The 18,496-nt window shown below is 54.5% G+C and overlaps 1 protein-coding gene across 5 annotated transcripts in view; it reads left to right on the forward strand.

Moving 5' to 3' along the window:
- The first annotated feature begins 1,418 nt into the window (after nucleotides 1–1,418).
- The window catches only part of Apba2 (amyloid beta precursor protein binding family A member 2), a 234,022-nt gene continuing 216,944 nt past the window's right edge, over nucleotides 1,419–18,496 (forward strand). For all 5 annotated transcript variants that reach the window (XM_063249880.1, XM_063249883.1, XM_063249882.1 and 2 more), the window contains exon 1: nucleotides 1,419–1,558. The gene's annotated coding sequence lies outside the window, so the exon portion shown is untranslated. The remainder of the gene's footprint in view (nucleotides 1,559–18,496) is intronic.

Below are 18,496 nucleotides of genomic sequence, written 5' to 3' on the forward strand. Positions count from 1 at the left end.
ATGCCCTTGGACCCACATTTAGTGTTTAATGCTAGTGAGTCGATTCTTCCCAATTGTGTCTCTTTAGTCACTGGCATTTGCAGAAAAGCCTGGGCCAGAGAAGGCAGAATCAGCTGAGCTTTCTGTTGGTTGGGTCAACAGAATGTTTAAGTAGGTGGAAAGTAAACAGTGCAGATAGGCTCGCCCTTGGGGGTGGGGTGGGAATGGGGTGTCAGCTCCAGCCGGTTTGCTCCCTGGGCTCTACCTCTGTGGGGCTTTGGCACTTGGGCTACAGGGCTGCTCCATCAGGATCAGCCCAGGAGAGGAGATGAAGGCTGGGAGAGGGCAGGGAGCCAGGCCAGGGCCTCAGGGGTGTCCAGCCATCCTTGCTCTGCCCTACTCAAGATCCAGCTTTCCCCGGCCCCTTTTCAGGGTCTCTGCAGGGGCCTCAGAGTAGCAGCAGACTAGGAGCCTGGCCACCCCACGCAGCCCAGGTCTTCTTCCGCAGCGCCCCTCTTTGGAACTTCTGGCACCAGAGCTTCACCCTAACTTGTCAAAGAAACAAATATAGAGCTTTGGGGAGCAATGCACTGCAGAGCCCTGGTGTGCAGAAACAAGGCCCCATGCGCCTCCACGGGCTGACTTCTGGAACTGAAAGGTCAGGTAGAGAACGAGGGTCAAAGGTAACCCCAGCCTCTAACCGACCTCCAGGGATTTGAGGGGGATTGATGAGTCACACCGCGGGTGGATGACTGACTCTCCTGGGAGGGATGGGTGCCGGTGTCGGGGGTGTTCAAGGTCAGGGGCCCTCTCCCTATAGGAGAACCAGAAGGGTCCCTGAGTGAGGCCTTGGGGTGGGGTTAAGACTGCGCGGGTGTCAGACACTGGCATGGTTGCTAGGGGCTGGACAGAAGAGCCAGCGGTCTGCACTGGCTCCGAGGACCTGCGGTGGGGAAGATCAGGAGGCCTTCCCTGCCACAAGGTCTCGCCGAGGCCACGGTCCCCTGGGCTGCTGGCCCAGGACACCGCGAGCAGTCGCGTGGGCCCCGGCGCAGGGCGCGGTCGCCAGGCCCGGGCGCGGCGCTCTCGGGAGCCCGCCAGGGGGCAGCTCGGCGCTCGGGGCAGGGCGCGGGCGCGGGCGCGGGCACGGGCGCCGCCGAGCGCGGCTTTCACCTGTTCCGCCGCGGGGAGCGGACCCCTGCGGCTCGGCGCCCGAGAGTCCGCGCGCTCGGCCGCGCCGCCCGCGCCGGGCCACCCCGCAGGAGCCCCGCGCCTCCCCGCCGGGCCCGGGGCGCAGCGCCGCGCACCGGAGCATCTTTGTCTCCGCCGCCGGCGCGCCCGAGCCCGAGCCCGAGCCCGAGCCCGAGCCGCGGGGCGGGCAGGGCCGGGGCGCCGGAGGCCGAGCGGGCGCGGGAGCCGGGCCGGGCGCCGCTGCGTGCTGCACGCCGCGTCCGGGGCGCGCCCGCCCCTCGGCTTCGCGGGCTCATTAGCAGTCGCCGTGCGCGGCGGGCTCGGCGCGGGCTCACAAAGAGCTGCGGCGGCGCCTGGCGCTCGGCCTCGCCGGCGGAGCCGGAGCCGGGTAAGCGGGGACCCGGGGACCGAGTCGCCGGCGCGGCAGCCTGGGGGCGCCCGGGACGGCGCGGGGTGCGGGGCGGCGGGTGCTGCGGCCCCGGGACCCGGTGGGGCTTCCGGGCGGCCGCGGAGGGGGACGGTCGGCGGGACCGGCGCCGCGGCGAGCGGGGAGTGGGGTGCGGACGGCTGCCCGCGCGCCCCTCCACCCCGTCCCAGCCCCCACTCTGCAGCCGGCGGCCAGCGCGGCGGGGACCGGAACGGCTCGCTCGTCGGGGGCTGGGGCGCCGCGGCGGGGGGCGGCCTGACCGGGCGGGGGCGCTGGGCTCGGGTCCCGCCGGGTGGCCGGGCCGCCAGTGCGTTCCAGGGCCCCGCTCGGCGCTGGCACCAAGTCTCGAGCCGAGTGGCAACTCCCGAGTTTGGGGTCGCTGCTGGGTTTGCTGCCTCCCGGGAGCTCAGCTCTGTTCTTCGCCCTCTCGCCTTTCCCTTTATAATGAGGCTCTGGGGGAAAAGTCAATTAAAAATTCTGCACCCGGTGTCCCCAGGGGCGCGGGCCAGGGCCTGGGGGGCGGCTCAGACGCGACCCTCCGCCCAGCCCCTTTCTCAAGGCAGGCACAGCCCGGCAGGGCTGCGGGCAGGAGGTTTGACCATCGTGGGTGACGGCGAAGCCTGGTCTTCTGGCACCCGAACAGCTCTTTATGCCGGGTAGGGGGCAGTAGGCCTCTGCATACGAGGTTGCGAGGTTGCAGAGGAACTCCCCCTGGGCTGGGGGACAGGGACGGGCGGAGGGTGCCCCTGGAGAGCCACCCTGCAGAGCCTTAGGTGGAGCCTGACAGTCCTAACTTGGCATTTACTTGTGGAAGGAGGACTTTTAATTGTTCCCCATCTCTTCACCTGGGCAGGACTTAAACCCATGGGGTAGTCAGCTCACAAATGGGTATTCGGAGGGTGACGCGCCCTGAGCCTGGTGTCTTGCGTTTCCTCCGTGGACTCATCTCTCTCTGGCCTCTTCAGCCACCTGTCCCATTTCTTGAGCATCCCCCAGCACTTTAGAGAAAGGTCAGCGATTTTAGAAATGAAGACCGGAAAGCTTTGAGGCACTAAGCGGGACAGCTTTTCCCGAGGACAGTGCTGCAGGTGTCAGGAGCTTGTGGATGACCTTCCTTTGGGGCAAGTGTTCCCACTGAGGCCAAGCAGGGGCTTCTTGTGAGCACCAGCCACCAGGCAGGGGACACGGCTCCTGCACCCTCCCGGCTGGGTGGCCAGAGGTGCTGCCCTGTGTGTCTGCAGCTCAGGCTGGAGGGGGTTCCCGAGTTCAGGTCTTCTGGGTGGGTAGGCAGCAGTGGCATAGACTTGGAAACTGCTGAGACTTGCAGTGGTGCTGAGGGCGGTGGTGGATGACTTGGAGCTGGGCAGCTGCCAGCCTTCTGTGCTCACCACCCACCCCCAGTGATGGGCACCATCAGCCCTGATGAGGCAGCCCTTCTTGTGTCTCCAGAGCCCGGTGACAGGCTACCCTTGGAGCCTTTTGTCTTGTGTTGGGGGATGTGACCCACCTGCCTTTCCATCTCTGGGAACTGGACCCCTGGGCCCTTGCAGCGCAGGCCAATCAGATGGCCCTGCAAGGAGCTGCAATGTCTCCTTCTCTTCCGCCTTGCTTGCTTTCTGGGGCACCCCAGGCCCACACTGTGGCTTGTTAACTTGTTTGCATAATGGTCCCTTGAGTCGTTCTAACCCCCTTGTTTTTAAAGTAAAATATTAGTTTTGCAGGAATAATTGGTGGGGACGGGTTGTGAAATGGAGGTGCATAAATATCCAGTTTGCCAACTGAGCTAAGATACACAAGGTAAAAATAAGACATAATTGTGAAAGACACAGGTCGCACCCCTGGGAGCTAAGAGGGAGTGCTCAGACACCTTGACTTTTCCTAGACAAAACTGAGGACCTCAGAGGAAAAACACATTTGGTAGTGAGGTTCGTGTCAGGCTGGGCTTCGTTGGGGTTGGGTGGTGGTCACTGAGGCCTATTGGAGGGGGGACAGTGATGCCAGAGCCTGAGTGCAGAGGCCCCTGTCCAGGCTGCAGCTTTGCCCTGCCATTCTTGTCCATCTCCTGCCCTGATCACCTGCCTGGTGACTCAACAGGTGCAGGCAGGCTCTCGTGACACCGTGGTCGGAAGTCTTGGAGAAGCCTTTGATGCCCGGAGGAGTCTGAGAGGTTGGCCAGACCCACCTGAAGACATCCCTGGCCAGCTCTGAGAGCGTTCCCAAGCAAGTGGTGGCAGGCATCTACAGGCTCTGCCCTGCAGTGTGTTCCTGAGAGCAGCAGAGAGAGTCCTGGGCGTGGGCAGCAGCGACCCTGGTTGCAGCATTCAAGGCTGTGCACTGCCCTTGCTCCTCCCCGAGAGGCCGGGAGGATTGGGGTGGGGTCTCTCGCACCAGGGGCAGTAGCCACTGCCCTGTAGGCAGGCATCCCCTAGGTCATGCTTGCAATGACTGCTCACATGGACAGTTTGGGCAAGGGGCAGGGGCAGGGGCACCTGAGTGCCTTGGATGGCGGCTGGACCAGAAGCCCACTGGGAAGAGTCTCTGGCTCCCCCTCCTTCCCTGAGTCCCCCGCCCATCACCTGGGTCAGGGCCAGCTGGAGCCTCCTGGCCGCCTGCTGGCACAGGCTGAGTCAGCTGTCGTGGGCACTGTCTCCTCTTGCCTCTCCTGCAACCAGTCCTCCCCACTGTCCCTGTCCAGACCTTCAAGGGACTCATGGAGGACAGAGTCCTCAAGGTCGTGCTGTCCGGATCTCTCTGTGGAACCCCATGTGGCAGCGGGGTGGCATTTGCCATGTGAATTGTGTCTTGCATGCCAGCTGTGGGGTTGCCCAGGGTTGGGCTGCAGGGCTGCTCATCAGCGGGTTGGACCCTTGCCAGCCTTTCTCCTAGGCTCCCCAGTGTCCACCCCAGCACCTGCGTCCCTTGGCCTGACTTTTTCAGGTTCTGTCTCTCATCTTCAAGCCTTGCCCCACCAAGCTGCCCCGGCTGCAGGACGCTGTGCCCACTGCTTTGGATTATCCCCCATCCTCACCTCCCACCTTGGCTTGGACCCTGGTGTCCATCCTGAAGGATCCCTGCAGAATGTGGGCTCTTTGCCTCCCTTCCCTTGATTCTTACTTGGCCTGGCTTGCTTCCGCCTCAGGGCTTTTGTGCCTGCTGTTCTCCTGTCCCCAGGCCTGCCTCCCCCAGATGTCCACCTGGGTCTCTCCCTCCCTGTTTCAGTTCTCTGTTGATCTGCGCTCAGGATCACTCTCCATAAATTAGCATCTCTGCCTCCTTGCTGTTAACCCCTCTTTGTGCTGCTCCTTTGTACTTAGCATTCAGTGTGTCGCTTCTATACAGTACTTGCTTGTTTACTGTTTTTCTCCTACTGCTCAGTGTAAAGCCTTGGTTCACCTCTGCATTACCATAGCTAGAATAGCGCCTGGCACATGCTAGACCCTGGTGCTATTATCGGAGAGTGAATGAATGAAGCCCAGGAGCCTCCTTCCTTTCCGCACACGCTTGGTTCCCCACTCCTCCTTCCTCCAAGTCTCAGAGCTGGAACAGAGCTGCATTCACAGTTGTCTCCTTCCTAGAACCTAGCACAGAGCCTCATGCTCAGAGGGCAGGCAGGCCCGAGTGCGGAACTGGGCAGTACCAGCCAGTTCTGGGGGAGGCCAGGGGACAGCAGAGGCTGGAAGTTGATCTGGTAGAGTGGACAGCCTGATTCTGTGCTGAAATTCTCTTTCGGTGCTTTGGACCATCTGCAGTCGGGCAGGGTCTGCTGCCGGAGCCAGCTGCCTGCTTTCTCCCTGTGACTGCTTCAGATGTGGGTACCTTGGGAAGGAGGCACCCTCCTGCCTCAGTTCCCGTCCTCCTCTTCTGCACATTTCTAAACTCAAACTCCCTGTCAGACCCAGTGTCTCAGGCTTCCAGCCGCTCTGCCTGTCTTTGTTGGCAGGCGTTCCTCCTCCCCAGGAGCTTTATCATGCTTGATTTTCTCCTGCCTGCGTTCTGGCCTGGCTGGGTGAGGCGCTTTAGTTCTATCAGGAAGTCAGAGTGAGGTGGGAAGAGATGATGGGATTTGGAAGAACAGGAGCGAGCTCAGTTCTGACCTGGCCGTGTTGCTAATCCTTGGGGCCTTTGCGAGTGCCCAGCCTTGGGAGACTTTTGCAGTATCCATAATACATGCATTGTGCTTTTCACTCAAAGTTGTTTTGAGGCATGAATGAAATTCAGTATTGAACTGATGCAAGATACCATTATGATGGCAAGGGCTTTGTGGGCTGCTTGTGTGGCCTCAGGCCTGTTGTAGCTTCTCCTATTTTGCTGAGACCTCTAAGGGTCATATTTGTGGATTACAACTGCAGTCCAGTAATTCTGGAACACTCTAAAGTGGTGTTCCAATGTAAGGTGCTCCATTGTGTTTAAAGGATCAAAGCTACGAAAGGAAAGATACGCAGTTGAGCTTCCTGTATTGACCGATCACAAAACTGTTTTCATTGTGTGGAAACTAAAGTGCTCCAGCATTCAAAGATGGTTTTTGGTGGAGGAACCACTAGAATTAAACACCTATTGTTGGACAGTTTTGTGTGTTTAGTTCTGTTTTTCTGCATTTGCTATCTTGAACAACTTTCCCCCAACCCAAGATCTTGTGTTAACTTTTCGGCATGGGGCCTGAGGACCAGGCACCTGTGACTGGCTCAGGGCTCGGTGCTGTCACACGCCAGGCTGGCTTGTTGTGAGTTGGAGGAAGTGGAAGATAGGTCTCGTCCCTGTGCCGTGTGGGACCCATTTTGGATCAGATTTGTTTATACACGGGATGTCTGTGACGAAGATGTGTGACCGCTCATGCAGCAGGTACGAGGGTTAATTTTCAACATGCCTAAAGAACCCAATGCTTAGTGACTGGAGAGCTGAGGAAGTGCCACAGGTGGATGGGGCTCCTCACAGGGATGGGGAGAAGATTGGGGGCCAGCCAGGAGAACATGCCATTTTGGGTGGGTCTCAAGGTATTTTCTCATTTTTGCCCTTGAAGTTAATGCGGACTTTTTCATTTCCTGTTCCTGGAATCAACTGTGCTGAGAGATGCTTGATTTTGAACCACTCAGCCACTTATTCTGAACAAACTCAAATCAGTAAGTAGTGAGTAGGAGAAAAATATTGGCATTTAAAATTTTCAGTTGATGCGCACGCGCATGCGGGTATGTATGTGTTGTTATTTTTCCATTTAGCTGGTTTTACAGTTCTGGAATTGATTCCCCAGCAAGGCAGCTCTAAATAGGACTTTCTCTGAACTGCTGCATGCATTGTTAATTATAAAAAAAAGTATACAGTTTATAGTTTCCCCTAGTTGGTTTGATTATCTGTTTTCTTGGAAAAATCCATTGTTGTAAAAATCAAGAGAATCATTAATTGAATGAATGCGTGTGTTTAGAGATGATAGATTTCTCAGGTCTCTCTGACAGCAAATGTGTGCATTGTTCAGACAAAACACAGTTTATGTTGCTCTGTCTTTTGGTGTGCTAAGTGAGCCATGTGCTCTAACATCTGTCTGTATTATCTAGAGCTGGTGACAGCTGTCGTGCATGGTGTGGAGCAGAGTGGGGGCTTGTGTTAGGAACTGGGAACCCCAGAAAGGCAGGTGGGTGTCCACCCCTGGCCAGCTACAGTGTGCCACTGCCCAAGTTTAACTTGACCCATCCTAAGACGAGTGCACGAAGGTCTGTGCTCCCGTTCTTGCTGGGTCACCGTACCAGTGGAGTGGATCAGATGTGCCCAGATGTTCCAGTACAGCCAAACACTGTGAGGACGTGTGCTTGCGTGCGTATGTGCTTTCTCTCGTCCACTGTATTGTCAGACACTTTGCACCACCATGGCCCTCTGGCTGGTCCCGGTTCTGGCTGGTAAGAGTGCAAGCTATCAGCAGATGGATGGATGGATGGATTGTGGCCCCTCCTGCTAGATCCTGAGCCACTGAGGCAGGACTGCGTTGGCTGCTTCCTCAGAGGATGGGCTAAGCAGGTTTCCTAGCCCACAGTCCCTGTGGGACGTGCCTTACTTTGTGTAATATGCTGCGAAGGTTCTGCCTGTGGGCTGTCTCTGCCTTTCCAGTGCCAGGGGCTGGGCAGCTGCCGAGAAGTGTGCTCCCGCGGTGTTGCACGTGAATTCACGGTCTGTCCGCAGTTCCCGGGGGCCCTTCTTCGTGCTATTTTGGGCTGGAAACTCCTGATCTTGACTTTCCCTTGGGCTTTAACAGATTTTAGCTTCCAAATTAATTGCATTTTATGAAGTAATGACTTTCTTCTTGATCACAGGAGGGCTGTGCTTAATCAGCAGAGATGACTGGGGCCTCTGCCCTTGATTTGCTGCGCCCAGGGGGAGCAGCGCCTCTGACTTGCATCGCTCTGGGGAAGCCCTGGCCCCGCTTCATTCCTGCCCCTGGCGCTGGGCGCCCTTGCCTTCCCTCCTCGCGCTGTCCCTTGTATCCAGCACATAGGATGGCTTAGCTGGTAGTGGAAGCAAAGGAGACTCCCCCATCATGCACTGCTCAGTCCTTTGATACGTGGAGACTCTGCAGTACTAAAACTGGGGACAAGGGGCTGGGGATTTAGCTCAGTGGTGTAAGCGCCTGAGGTCATGAGTTCGATTCCTGGTACAAAAACAAAAACAGACCAAATCAAACCAAAACAAAACTGGGGATAAGAATCTTTCACTTTTGCTACTTTTAAGTCCCTTTGCAGCGAGTCCCATCCGTCTGTCTATCCATCTATGCAATTCACAGGCATTTTCTAAGCACCTGCTGGGTCCGTCTTTCTTGTTCTCCTCTTTCTTGTTTAGAGCTGGGTGGATTCAGGAAGAGGGAATGGAGGGGGGTCCTGGAGAGCATAAGGCAGTGTCACAGTTCCCTCCTGGTTCTCTAAGGCCTCCTTAGAGAAGTACAGTTCAGGAGGCCTGAGAGCATGGGGTGGGGCTTTTTATGGCCTTCATCCTGGAAATGAGGGTGTATTTGCCCCTTCAGAGCAGGGCTGGCCTTGAATCAGGACTTCCTGGGCACAAGGTGGGCCCAGGTCTTTGCATCAGAACTGTGTGGTTTGTGAAGAGCTGGAGACGGTGGGTGGGCGCAGGGGTGATCCTGAGACTCTTTGGACGTGTTGGAGCAAACGGGTGGGGTGAGTACCATGCACACGGTTTTCTGCAGAGGTCTATGACAGCACTTTCGTAGTGGGTGAGGGGCACCCCTCTGAGAGGCGCTTTCAGAGCGGGGAGGTGAGACCAAAGAGGGGCTCACTGAGGACTGGGGGGCAGGGTGCATTGAGGAGCACGGTGGTGGTGGTGGTGGGGTGCAGGCTTCTGGGAGGTGTGGTAAGGTGTGGGAGAGGGAGTGGTCTCCAGGACCTCCCTCCCAGGCGGCTGCCAAGTCCAGCCTTGCTAGCGTCGATGTTTCATTTTACCCTTTAGAGATTTACAGGCTTTATAATTGCCCCTGTTCTCTACGAGCACGACAGACTCCACGACAAACCGTACATCACATTATTACTTTGCTCCTGCAGTTAACCCGTGCGGCTCTGCTGCTGCTGACTTACCACAGGCAAGTCTGCTGTCAGTGACCGAGGAGAGGAGAGGAGAGGAGGAGGCCTGTAGGAGAGGTGTGCAGAGGGACGTGGCAGCTGTGTGCCTCTTTGTCCACAGTGTGCCCATCTTTGGTCATAGACCTCTGTAAGATCACCACAGAGGGCCCCTCTTTTGGGAGAAGAGACAGCACCTTCTGGGCTGGCCAGGCCACAGGGCTTGGGGAAGGACACAGCAGGACAGAGCTGTGGCTGTTGTCAATGTCTTGAGCCCTCTGTGCTGCCAGGCCAGGGTTCAGAGGCCTCTGAGCAAGGAGAGCTCTGTGTAATTGGGAACCTTGTTTCTGTGGCCCACAGACCTGTGGGTGCCTGCAGCTCCCTCCTCCCATTTCCCCTTCAGCCCCAGGTAGGATGAGGTACCTGCCTATTCTTCCTCTGGGGCCTGATGAGTCAGAAAACATCTCTTTCTTGATCATGTCAAGCATCAGACACCCCAGTTTTGTAGACCAGCAGTGCAGCTGTTTGGAGATGCAGTGAAGCTGCTTTACCTCTCTGGCTCAGGGCAGAGATTGGGGTGCAGTGCTGATCTCCCCATGAAGCCCATGTTGGTCTCTTTTGGCCTGGTCTGCTGGAGCTGAGTGGGAGTCCTGGTTATGCTGCCTTGGCCACCCCTGTGTGCCATAATCGGTAATGGCGCACCCACTGGTGAGCGCCTGAGAGTTCATGGCTTGAAGAGGAGGAAGCAGGGTTGGACTGGGAGGAGGGGGTGTCTGCGTGCTGACATTCCTTGGTCTTCATCGGACACCAGCCCTACCCTGCAGTTCACATTGAGGGTGTCCCAGTCTGCTTTGCTCCATTCATTATGACATAGAAGAGCCATAGTCTGACTATATTCACTATCTCGTGTTTTACAGCAGAAATATCACCAGACATTGCACATGGTGGTGTCGTCACTGCCTGCTGCAGTCAGGGACGGAACTCACAGCAGGGAACAGAAGCCTTCTGTGGAGCTAGACTGTCACTGGCTTGACGTGGCCAGCCATGGCCACGCCCCAAAAGCCCAAAGCATCTCTCTTTAGAGTTTATTGTTCCAGCGCCCACTCTGTCTGTAAAGTTAACTTTGGTTTCCAGGAAGTGAACGGAGACATGTTGTGTTACTCTGGAGTATATTGGTTTGGGGCTGACTTTTGTGCACCCATCCTATCCGGGATGCCATCGGGTGCCTAGCAGTGCCATAATCATTCTTAGTAGCAGTGCCTCATGCATTCTTAGTTAGAGATGGGCTCAGTTGACAGAGGCCTGGAGTTCATTCTGGGTGCCCATAATCTATGCTTCATGTCAACCTGTTTTCTTGGAGGGTGACGGATCTTGTATCACAGGTCCGGACACCAGAAACTATCTCCCTGCCAGCACATCGTCAGGTGGAGTCAGTGTAACAAGTTCCTCACTGGAAATGTAGTAGCTTTCTCTACAGTCAATAAGAAGAGACAGAGGATCCAATGAGAAAAGGGGCAAAAGACTGCACACAGACAGACACCGCCACATGGGGTCCAACACACAGGTACTCGATTCTGTTAGCTGCCTGGGGGATGCAAAGTGCTTGTAAGTGTGATGCCACTGCGCATCACTGGACTGGGGAATCAAAAGAGCAGAAACGGCAGGTGAGAAAGTAGCCGACCGATATATGGAGGCTCCGGAACTCTGGTTGATGATGGGGTGTAGATATCTACAGTGGGGCTTTGGGAAGGTACTCTGCGGTATTCATTAAAGCACTGTTACCAGCAGCCCCAGCCCCTGTGAAGCTGGGGAGAGTGTGTGTTTGGCCACTCGTGAGAGGCAAAGGGAGTTGGACACGGAAGAGGAGGTGGACCACCCAGACAGAGTGTGGAACAACGCAGCCAAGGCTTAAGGAGCTTACCGCCGTGGGAAGTCGTGTGAGAGGAATCATGGATTCTGCCCCGGAGCCTCTGGAGGAATGGTGGCTCGGCCAGAACCTTGGTTTCCACCCAGAGCAACAGCTCTCAGAATCGAGGCCTCAGAACTGTGAGAACATGAACATGTTTCTGGTGATTCATTGCAGCAGCCTTGGGAAACTGATCAGCCATCAAGAGATGCAGACATGGGTGTTACTTGTGAGCAGTGGTAACTGCCAAATCCCAAACAAGCCAGATGGCCATCAGTGGGGGAATGGACCATGGTATTGACCCACATGGATCAGTGAATCCCACACAGAAAACTCTACGGCAAACCGAAAGGGAACACAGTATTAGGGTGTGCCACAGTATACACGAGTCTCGCCTCATAGTGAGTCGGAAATTCCAGATCTTAGGGTCATTCCATGATAGGAAGGTCAGCAGGCAGCTTTACCTGTGATGTCAGAAATCAGGCCGCTTTGGGAGATGACAGAAGGCACGGGAAGGAGGGAACAGACCCTCTGCAGGTGCCCATAACACCCCACTTTTTGGTCTGAATGTTGGGTTGCATGGATGTGTTCCATTTGCCATATGAACTTTTCTATCTGTATTTATCTCTGGTAATGCACATCTATATCTATGTTTAATATTTTAATTAAAAATTTAGAAAAAGAGTCATACTTCATCTTGGAATTTTCAGGGAGACCTTTCAATTGATTGACTCACGGCTTATTTTACTACTAGAGCAACACTGTCAAAATCAAGATGACATTTAATGTGAGATAATTACATTTTGCCATTAGAACGAAAGCTTCTTAATATTTAGAAACAAACTATATTATCTAAACAAGATTAGGGATTGTAGACCCAAGCAGGATGCTAAGATCTATACAGATTAAATTGGTATGGATAAGTTATCTAGATGAAGTGGGCTTTTCTTCTTGCATGTAAAAGGAGCTGTGCTTTTAAAGAAAACCGGAGGCAAATACCAAATGTTGGAGCATCAGATGTAAACCAAAGGGCTTTAGGTGGCGTTCTCAGAGGGAAATGGTGAGTAGGAACAACTTTTTGGGTCAGTCCCATGTCCTTGCAGCCCAGGAGTCAGGGGTGGAGGATCTACCCAGTGCATCACCTCAGCTCCCAGACATGCTTGCCCTCTTTGCTTGTGTATCTCCTTGGCTGGCGTGTCCCTTCTGCTCCGTAAACTCTTGTTTGTCAGCTTCTGTCATGCTGGAGATAATCAGCTAAAAAGAGGGAAGGTTTATCTGGGTTTGTGAAGTTTTGGTTCCCACAGGCTTGACACTGGTGCTTTGGGCATGCATGTGGCATACATGGCGAAGGAGCAAAGATGCCTCCCAACATTCAGTAAACAAAGAGAGGAAGGGGCTGGGTCCCAGTGTCCCTTCAAAGGCTATGCCTCCAGTGACCTCGTTTTCTCCTACTAGGTCCCTAACCCCATCTCTGTAGTGCTATGGGCTGGAGACCGAGCGTTCCACTCAAGGGTTGGTGGAAGACGTTTACCTAAGCCATAACTCCTTCTCAGCCCTCCAGACTCCACTCCTCCCTCTGCCCCCAGCATTCTTGTTCTAGCTGTGACCTCAAGAGAAGAGGGCTGTGTCTCAGGCTGCAGGAGACAGTGACTGCTGATCTTGGGCTATGTCAGCCTTATGGGCCATGGCGTTGGCTTGAGTGAGTCCTCTGTTTTTTGCATGACAGCCCATGGGGGTCATCTGTATAGATTTTAGCATCCCCCATGACAGCCTACGGGGGCTTGAGTGTTTTCAAGAGACCCCCAGTGCCTGGCACTGTTCCAGACTGCACACCTGTGTACATGAGCTCACTTCCTTCTCAGCATCCTGTAGATTTGGGCCTGAGGTTTGGCACAGGGCCACCTGCGAGCTGTCTCAGGTTCTGAAGGGAAACTCCGGGGAGGGATTCCCAGTGCATCCCTATAAGGAAGTAGAGCCCTAGAAGGGGAACTAAGCCAAGGTCATGCGGTGGCAGACAGAGCCCATGTCTGTACCAGGGCTTACCTCTGTGCCCCACGGGTCCTGCTGGCTTTTCCTAGCTGTACTCAGGCTCCTCTGGTCTTACTGGGCCCCAGCGGCTCAGCACCGTGGTGTGCGTGGGAGTGGACAGGTGCTTTGCTCCTGAGTGCAGACTGGGTATGTGGGCATTGGCTTCTCAGTGACGGGTGATGGCAGCTGTGAGTGAGTCTCTAGCAGGTGTTCCTGTGTGCTCTCAGATGGTCTTGCGGGTCCCTTGTGTCACAGGCTGGTGCCCAGTGCCCTGAGTGTGCATTGTAGTTGCTTTGTACCCTGTAGCGTACCACACTTGTTCCAAGCAGAGCTTCTGTGTGGCTCTGTAATCCTCCAGCCAGGGGAGCTGCCCGATGCTTTCCCTGTGACCTTGGCATTTTGTGTGTGTTTAGTGACATGTGTGAATGTGGACATTTTGCTGTCTTGTCTGCTTCTGCAAGTGTGAAGATGCCCATCTGAGTGCTAATTCTGAGTGTGTGGAGGAGTCCATTTGCCATGGGGAGGGGGTGTTCCATGTCTGCGTCCTGTCTTCCTAAACGGGATGTCCTGGCCCATCTGCGTGCCTTGTCACTCTGTGGGTACTCCCTTTGTGTCCCGGTCCTGGGAGCTGAATGGCCTCCCCCAGAGCTGTGGATGCCTCTTGGTGGTGTGCATTGTAGACTGTGCTTTTGCAGTGTAGCCCTCCTTTCTATACGTGCCATCTATTGCTCTGTCCATGGTGGGGGCTGTCCACTGGTGCCCCCATCCTGCACTGTGCCTGGAACTCAGTGCTGTTCAACACATGGTCCAGTGACATCTTATCAGCTCTGTGCCCATGCCCCATTTCACAGACTGGTGTCCAAGACACAGCTCTGCACCAGGGGTCTTTTCTATAGTAATTCCTAAAAGATGTAAGTAGAAGTGGGGTGACACATGACAGTCACTCTGTGGTCTCAGAGATTTTGTGCCCCAGCTTCATCTGAGTGTACCCTTGGCTCTGGGGCTTAGACAGCATGACAGTTTCAATAGCAGGGCTCAGAAAGGGCTTCTGAGGAATGGTTCTGGCCAGACAGAGGCTGGGGTGCTGTCCACAAGCTCTGGAATCTGGGGTCTGGCTGTGCCCTGGCCTCTGCACATGTGGGCCCATTGGAAGAGAGCCAGCCTTGCACAGTGGGGCTCTGCAGCTCTGCCAGCCTTTCCCTGAGGCCTGGGTAGTATTTTAAGTCTTTTTTGGTACCAGGAATTGAGCTCAGGACCTCACACTTGGCAGTGCTGCACCGCTGAGTTCTAGCTCTGGCACTTTGGATGGTGTTTGTGACATACAGGCAGTAGGGGGCGAGTTCAAGCCTTGAGTGGAGTAATAGCCAGCAGAGGGAGAATGGGGCATCAGCGTGCACACAGGACTTCCTGTCAGAGGGCACAGTGTCCCGGGGAGACCGGAGCTTTGGGGAGCCCGGCAAGCACCCCTCTAGCCTGATGGGCAGGGCTGAATAATGTGAATCCACCAAGCGAATCAGGCTGACGGTGTGCGCACTTGTGATGAGAAGGGTTCCTCCTCTGAACCAAAACCTCGGACTGCAGTCATGAGCAAAGAGAACGGCAGACAAATTCCCACCGAGGCACATTCTCCTGATACCTCCCCAGTCATCTTCCAAAACATCAAGGTCATGGAGAAGAAAGAAAGTCAGAAACTGCCCCAGCCAGGAGGGGCCAAGGAGGTGTGGTGATGGCATGTGGCACGGTGACCCAGAGGGGACCCTGGAACAGAAATGGGACTGAGGGAGAAGCTAAAGGACGCGGTGGTGGGGGGACGACTCCATGTTAGTTAGCGGTAGCCGCTGCAGCCTGCTCTGCTGATTGTGATAATTACACTGCACTAACATAAGATGCTAAATAGGAAAGACAGGTCGGGGGAGATGAGGACTCTGTTCAGCCTGCCTCATATTTTGTTAAGTCCAAGACTTCTAAAAATATAAAGTTGTCTGATGAGACTCTGGAGATACTGGCTAAGGAGAACTGTGTTTCCTTTTGATTTGTGTCGTAAACACATAAAGTTTCTCAAAGATGCGGATAGTTTGAGTCCCATCACCTGGTTGGGACCTCGGCTCAGAGCCTCATCAGCCCTGGACCCTGCAGGTCTTCCCAATGGAGCTCCTTGGCAGTCCCCATGGAGATCAGGGCTGAGTTCAGTTCAGGATATATAAGATGTATTTTTATGCCTCATGTTTCCAGGTGGTGAAAAGTAATCAGCTTAGATTCAGTCTCTCCAGGTGCTGGGAGGCATCTCCAGGAGAAAAGGCCACTCAGATGAGCATTAAAAATGGAAACTCAGCCCCTGCCCCCATTTGCTGACCTCCAGTGTCTGAGGGAGCTGAGGGGCTGTCCTGGCTAGCACACTTAGGGATGCCGGTCAGGTTCCCTTGGCCTGCAAATTCTGGACGTCACTGCGCCTGACCTCTGCTCCATTTTTGCGTCCACCAGAACAGGACATCAGGTGTTGTTATCCTGGGTACTGCCCACCTCTATCAGCCCTCAGTCTCATGGGGCCATCTTTAGAGCAGGAAGCCACACTGACCACAACAGACAGTGTTGACCAAAGCTCAAGTGTGTGCGGTTGATGGTCCATGGAGGAGACAGAAGAGCAATGAACATCAGTGCGGGCCAAGTTGCCATTGAAGATTTATGGCCAAAGCCATGCTGGTCAGTATGCCTTGTTCCCATAGAAAGGGAAGGCTGGTGGGGGACTCAGGAATACAAGCCCAGCAACCAAAACCTCGGGCTGCAGGGAATTTCAGCTGCTTTCACTTCCATAAATGTCACTCCTTGTGCTTTTGGTGGTCCTGTGAACAGGTGCTGTCCTTTGTTGTGCAGCCAGCAGGGATGGCTAGGGTTTGATAGAGAGGCAGACAGGCCTCCCGGGACCCAGTGTGCTCCTCCTGTCCTGGCTGTGTGACAGCAGGTACATCACCCGCTCCTCCATTTGTAGCGGTGATGACGCCCCCTGTGCTAGATGGGGTAAGTCACCCACAGATGGGACCTGGTGACAGGAGTCATGGGGTGGGAGAGGCGCAGCCACGTGGCGGGGCTGGATGGAAAGGATGGAAGAGTCAGGTCTCCCCTGCAGGGAACTGCTGTGGTGGGCTATGTGTCTCCCAGGGGCAGCGCTGTGTTAAAGACGTGGCCCTGAGACTGGCCCTGAGAGTGTCATGGACTTCTAGAGACGGGCCTGCAGGGAAGTCCTTAGGTCATTAGGCCGTCACCTGGAAGAAGCTGTTGGGACCCTGGCCTCTTCCTCTGTTTTCTCTTCTGCTTCCTGGCCAGGAGGTGGGCGGTTTTCTCCACCACCAGCTTCCGACCACTGACATCTGACACGCCCACCAGAAGCGCAAAGAACCCTAGGAACTGTGAGCCAGAACAAACCTTCCCTCTCCCGGAGATCTCAGGTGTCAGCTCCACTGAGTAAAGTAACGCAGGAGCCCAGGGCGAACCCCAGCTTCCTCCCGTGTCCCTAAGTCAGGTGCAGGAAATGACTTTGCCAGTCAGTGGAGTTTTTTGGAAAAACTTAGACTGAACCACATAGAACTGCTGTGTCCTTCTGTCCCCTTTCTCCTTTCTTTTTCTCCTCTCCCTCTTCCTTTTTCCCGCTTTCCTGTTCCCCTTTCTTTCCCAGCTCCCCTCCTTCTGGCTCCCCTCTGCGTCTGCACCCTTTCCCTCCCCCCTCCCCCTCCCTCCCTCCATCCACGCTCTCATTTGATGTCTCGCTCCTTGAGAAGTGGGGTCCAGCACAGCATTGCAGCTGCCCCTGGGTCCTGGTAGCACATCTCCCCAGGTTATGGCTGGTGGTGTTTTGAGAGCAAATCAAGAACTTGCGTGGAAGACTGTGGAGAGGTTGAGGCTTCCTTTGGCAGTTATTTCAGGGGTTCTTGCTTTTCTGAGCCCCACTCCCATACATGCACACACCAAGGGATGGGGCTGCTGACCAGAACCTGCGATCATAGATTGTAATTATTTCTTATAAAAAATATTTTATTTTTCTGGTCATATGACAGATGGATCAAAGCCAAGGTCTTCCTCTCTTCATGAACACCCAGGTACTGCTCAAGTGTGACTGCTAGGCTGTCTTTTGAAGCCTGGCCTAGTGTCTTGATATCCCAGCTGTCGGTGGCCTGAAGCATCCAAGAAAAAGCTGCCGAGTTCTGGGGCCTCAGGAGGATCTCTGTCCTCCTTTTACAAAAGCAATAGATTCATGGATTCGCTCTGTTGAGCTGGAAGGAAGAATTTTTAGATTTCCTCTGGTTGAAGAACTTAAAATGGAACAATCTACATCAATTCCCCAAAATTGGACTTTGAAGCAAGTTCTTGGAAAAATGGATTCAATTATTTTCAATATGTGCAGAAGCACATTCCCTGGGAACCTCCTGGTAATAGATTTTAAAGCTCTTGTCCATTTTGTTTCGTTTTCAAATTCAGAGGTGTCCCACAGAGGCTGCCTGGGGTCGGTCAGGGCCCAAGGGAGCAGCGTCCCCACCCTGGATGCCTGGGGAGGTGCTGGCCAGGCCCCTCTTTGTAGGTCAGCGGTGTCGCTGGTCAGGAGGGTAAATGTTCCCTTTTGCCTCTACCTAAAGCTTCTGAAGGGCGGGCAAGGAGCGAAGGAAATCGAGCAGCCGTTCTGAGCATTTTCCATCCTGTCTGCTGGGAGGCAGACTCCGAGTATTGTTCCGTTCACTAACGATGAAAGAGCTGATAGGAAAAGCAGGAGATGGGACATCACGGCTTTACAAATCACGCCTTCTAGCAGTCATCGTGCATCTCTGGGGGAGGAGAGAAGTGCTCTTCTGCCTGTTTGTGGGTGAGGCGGACCCTGGCCTCCTCCGGGGGTGAGGGGCTGACACTGCTGGACTGGGCAGGCCTTTCACTTTGGTTTTGCATGATCTTTTTCAACTTTAAATTTTCTTCTGGTTATGGAATATACAATCATGACAAAATACAAGCCTGACAGAAATGTATAATGAAGCAAATGAAAGCCCCTCTGGCACCCACTGTCCTGTCCTCATTTAACTGACTAGGTTACCGTCCCTGACTGCTTTCTCTTTTTCTTCCTTGTGGAAATATTTTACTTATGCTTTATATGGAGACATACCTATTATTTTTAATAGCTTTCAATTAAATGGGATCAAACTGTAGGTTGAGCATTGCTAATCTGAATGCTCCAGAACCTGACTCTGAACACCACCATGGTGCCACAATTAGGGGCTGGGGCTGGAGCTCAGTAATAAAGCGATTGCCTAGCATGCTCAAGGCCTAGGTTCAATCCCCAGCACCGTACAAAATAAATAAATAGCACTTCAAGTAGAAAATTCCACCCCTGACATCACAAAGACATGCTTTGTTTCATGCACAGAATTATTTAAATTATAA

Source organism: Cavia porcellus, unplaced genomic scaffold (genome assembly GCF_034190915.1).
Source record: "Cavia porcellus strain 051 isolate PalLab524CR breed Dunkin Hartley unplaced genomic scaffold, mCavPor4.1 scaffold_6, whole genome shotgun sequence".
Lineage (NCBI taxonomy): Eukaryota > Metazoa > Chordata > Mammalia > Rodentia > Caviidae > Cavia > Cavia porcellus.